Here is a 5,093-nt window from a genome sequence, read left to right as displayed (position 1 = left end):
CTCTGTTACCTGGGTCCCGATTTGAGCTGGGCATGTGAAGCTGAGCAGCCATGGGGGCAGGAGATCTCCTTCAGCAGGGGTGAGGGTTCAGGCCTTGGGCCTTCTTTTGGATGTTCTGGGTCTCACTGACTCAGCTGCAGTTTGTTAGGTAAGTTTGGATTTCAAAGGACCAGGCCATTCATATGCAAAAGCCTCTGCACACAGCTGGGGTGGGGCGGGGTCTCAGGGCGAAGCAAACAGCAATGGCTTCCCATCAGCCCTACCCTAAGAGGCCCCCGGGTATCAGTGTCCCTTGGTAATTGCTGCAAGCACCTCTGAGAGAAAGCTGCCCTCAAGTTCTGCCCATGCCAGACAGTCCAGTTTCTCCCTGTATGAATCTGGGTCCCCAGAGTCTCGCCCAGAACTGGAGTTCAGAGCAGTTGGGAGCTTGTGTCTCCCTCCCGCTTGAAAAAGACAGCCGTGTACTCAGTTGCCAGCCCTCTCCACGAGGTTCTGGATGATGTCTGTTTTGTCTTTTAGTTGTAGTTTTGAAGTTGTTGTGCGAGGCAGCTGTTCAGGTGTTTACCTATGCCGCCATCTTGGTTTCTCAGTGATGATGCAGACTGAAGGTCAGAATCTCGGAGATTTCCCCAGCTCTAAATGATTTTATTTTAATTCTTTATTGATTTCAGAGAGGAAAGGAGAGGGAGAGAGATAGGACCATCAATTATGGGAGAGAATCATTGATTGGCTGCCACCTGCATGCCCCCCACTGGGGATCGAGCCCATCTGGAATCACACCTCATACTGTGACTTCCTGGTTCAGAGGTCAATGCTCAACCGCTAAGCACCCCCAACCAGGAGGTAGTTAACATTTTTGATTAATGTCTAACTTTCCCAAAAGATTAAACTGTCATTTGGTTTGCTTTTCTCCCCCACTCCAGACACAGTACCTAGCACCTTGGAGACTCTTGAAACAGAATTCCTTTATTATTATTATTATTATTATTAATCCTCACCCGAGAATATTTTCCATTGATATTTAGAGAGAAAGAAGGGGAAAGAGAGAGAAACATCGATGTGAGTCATATTGATTGGTTGCCTGAACCTTGACAGGGGCCAGGGATAGAACCTGTAACCTAGCTATATGCCCTTGACCAGGGATCGAACCTGTGACCCTTCAGTGTGTGGGCTGACACTCTAACCACTGGCCAAGGCAAAACATAATTCTTAATGGTTGGATGGGTTAGTGATGAGAACAAGGTCAAGATTAGGGAAAAAATCAACAATAGGGTTGGAATTAGGATGAATATTCATAGAACTGAGGTACATTGGGGTAATGATGAGGTGAGGGGCAGAGAGAGGTGTGTGTGGGGGTGAGGGTTGGGGAATGAGTTAAGGAGATGGAGACAGGATTGGGGAGAAGGCTGAAGATGAAGGTCATGCCCCCGCCCTGGGTGACTGGCAGGGCTGTCTCATCCACCTGGCACCATCCTGTCCCCACTGAGAACAGGAGCTGTCAGGCAGGTCAGGCCCGCCCTCTCAGCTACCCCATGACTCTTGGGGAATGCTAGAAGCCTGATGATGCAAATTTGCATCTTAAGATGCAAATTCCTTGCAACCTCTCCCAGCCTCCTTCCTTCTAGCCACTCCTCTCCCCTGGAGACTGTGTCCCCAGGGGGCTGCTAAGGCTTGGTGAGAAGCAGGGTGGGGTGAAGTGGTAATTGAGGCTCGGGGACTTGGGAAACTGCACCTCCAGGTTCCTCTGGGACACAGGGGTGAGAGGCCCAGCCTTAATCTTCTGACCTAGTGGAAAAATCACTCAGTGGGGGGTGGGGAGGAAGCAGGGACACACAGGTGACGGGAAGGTAGGGTAGGAGGAGACCTTGGCGAACAGGGAAGGGAGCCGTTGGTGTAGAAGAGTTTGGGTGTCACCACAAATGGTAAGGTTCTACCTCCATCCCCCAAAGGCTGCCTCCTCAAGTCATAACCCACTTTTAGTAGGTCTCCCCTCAGCCACTCGCTCTCTCCCAACAAAGCAGGAGTGGTGACTGCTGAAGTCTGGAGTGGGGTTTAGGTTCCTGAGGGAAACAGAGATGGAAGTGGGGATGGTGGGGATGGGACTGTAGCTGGGGACATGGACGGGATTAGGCATGAGGATGTCACTGGGGCACTCCCCAGTTACGACCAAAACGTGGACGCATGACTCTGGGTAGGTGCTCATTGGGCTGAAGAACTGGTTCTCCTGGACTGGGGTGGACCCAGAGAGCAGGAGAGGCCTCTGGGAAGGATGTAAGCTTGCACGGCTGGCTCACAGTGGGCCACCCACACAGAAGCCCAGTCTTCACTGCTGGGGCACCCCTCTCCCCATCTTGCCCCACCTCTAGCCCTGCAAGGCAGGGAGCAACCCTTAGGTCCCCACACCCCTAAGACACAGAGACTAAAGTCAAATTGGGTCAATTCTCTGCTTAAAACTCACCAGAGCTTAAAATGGTGTTGCCCTTTAATCAAGACCAAAGACTATGTATGACCCAGCTTCTGTCCATCCTTCAGTCACCTTATTCCAGCCCCTCTGGCTTTCTCCTCATTCCACAAACACATGCCCTTCAGGGTCCCAGCACTTGACCTGTCCCTGGTCTGTAACACCTTTTCCCCAAGCGGTCCCGAGTGTTTTGTTCTTCTCATCCAGATCTCAACTCAACTGCCACTCCTCAGAGTGGCCTTCCCTGACCACTGGACCTAATCTTTCCCCCCACTCACCACCTCCAGTCAGGCTCACACCCCACCTGGTCTTATCTCCTGACTACACTACAACCATCTGAAAGAATTTATTTGCTTGTGTGATGATTTATGTCTGTTTCCTTGTAAGCCAGTAGAAGTAGGATGGTACCAGGGGAGTTGACAGCTGCTTCCCCAGTGTCTCAAACAGTGTCTAGGGAGTCAGGAGCCATGAGGCAAGCAGATCCTAGAATGTCAATGCTGGAGGGACTTTCCAAGTCTTCTTGTCCCTCCCATTTATCTGACATATTTGGGCCACTGAGGCTGGAGTACTTGCTCAAGGCCTGCTGGGAAAAGAGGTCTGGTGTGCTTCTCATTATACCAGTCACCTCCCAGACTGACCAAAAGGCATAGAAGGGTCCAGAGCTGGAGGAAGCAGGAGGAAGCTGGAGGAAGCTTCCTATCTGCAAGCTGGAGGAAGCTTCCTATCTGACAGGACTCGAACTTTACATAAGCCCCTTCCCCAGAGATGCCCAGAGCCTGGGCAGAATCCTACGTGCAGCTGGCTGCGTCTCCTCAATAAATCTCCCTCCAAACTGGTTTTCTGGAAAATCAGATTCTAGTGATCCGCCCTGCTCCCTCCCTCTCTGGCTCAGGGGCATTTTTAGGATGGGCATGCCTCATTCTAACTTTGGTGCAGGCCAAGGAGTATTCGTCCTCTTGGAGGGACAAGTTGCCTGAGTGTGCCCTGACACCCCTCCAGCATATCCTGGTCCTGCTGTTTAAAGTGAAGGCCCAGCCGAAACCGGTTTGGCTCAGTGGATAGAGCGTCGGCCTGCGGACTCAAGGGTCACAGGTTCGATTCCGGTCAAGGGCATGTACCTTGGTTGCGGGCACAACCCCAGTGGGGGGTGTGCAGGAGGGCAGCTGATCGATGTTTCTAGCTTTCTATCCCTCTCCCTTCCTCTCTGTTAAAAAAAAAAAAAAAAAAGTGTAAAAAAAAATAAAGTGAAAGCCCAGGTTTAAAGGGGGGACATATCCAGCCTCTGCCACAGTCTTACTGGCCACAAGGGACACCTCTGGATATTTCTTAGTCCTATGATTTTGTTCCAAAATGGACAAAATCTGGTGATTTTTACTAAATTCTTAGGTTGGAATCTGCAAGTGAGATATCTCCAAACATACTTCTTCATGCACAATGACGTAGGGATCATCATCTCCCAGGATCTCGGGTGCAAGATATGAAAATCTGACCTTTGCCACAGCCAAAGATGCACACATACACTCTTTCCCCCCTCCTCTCCCACTCCCTGCACTGTGCCTCTGACCAGAGAGAAGCCATGAGCAGGGTTTGATTAGGCACAGAATTTGACTCAAGAAGCAGAGTAGGTAAAGGGGGCAGGATTTGAGGTCTAAGGAAGCAGGAAAAGGAAGGTATGGAGAAAGATACAAATATCTATTTTTAAGGGCAACAGGGCTGGAAGGGAGAACATCAGAATCCCCAGATTGCCATCTGTTTCAGTCAGGATGGGCTAGATTATGCTGCAACAACAAACAATCCTGAAATCTCAATGGCTTAACTCAGGCGTCCTCAAACTACAGCCCGCGGGCCACATGCGGGTGTTTTTGCCGTTTTGTTTTCTTACTTCAAAATAAGATATGTGCAGTGTGCATAGGAATTTGTTCATAGTTTTTTTTTAAACTATAGTCCAGCCCTCCAACGGTCTGAGGGACAGTGAACTGGCCCCCTGTTTAAAACGTTTGAGGACCCCTGGCTTAACCCAACAAAATTTTATTTCTCTCTCAGCATCATGTCCAATTCAGGTCAGCAGAGAGTTCTGCTCTAGGCCCTCAGAGGTAGAAGCTGATGGAAATGCAATCTCAACATGTGCTTCTAGAACAGCAGAGACAAAGAAAAGAGAACTCGGGGTGGGGTGGGGGCTCATGCCAGTAATATATGTTCCAGTCTGCAGATGACCTGTATCACTTCTGCTCACAGCTCATTGGCCAAAACTCTTCCATGACTCCACTCACCCACAAAAAAGCTAGAAGTTGAGTCTCCCAGTGAGTGAGTCCAGAAGAGAAACCAGATCTCAGTGGCAACACTAATAACTCCCACACCCAGAAGCTGGATCCTCAGGCTTTGCAAAATACCTACATTTTTCCTATCAGCCCCTTGAGTGTGGATATTCCGTCACTTCCTGATGGATGACATGCTCTGGGAGGTGAAGGCAGGAATGTAGGGCCTGGTTAGGTGGTGGTTGAACTGGGAGGTTTCCTGTCTCCAGAACAGATGATCCAGGGACTCAGAGCTGCTCCATCCTTCTCCAATCCCCTGGTACCCTACCCCCACCGATATGCACACACATATATCAAAACAAAAATGAAATGGGAGT

The sequence above is a fragment of the Eptesicus fuscus genome, chromosome 20 (genome assembly GCF_027574615.1).
Source record: "Eptesicus fuscus isolate TK198812 chromosome 20, DD_ASM_mEF_20220401, whole genome shotgun sequence".
Classification (NCBI taxonomy): domain Eukaryota; kingdom Metazoa; phylum Chordata; class Mammalia; order Chiroptera; family Vespertilionidae; genus Eptesicus; species Eptesicus fuscus.
This window is presented reverse-complemented; position numbering follows the sequence as displayed.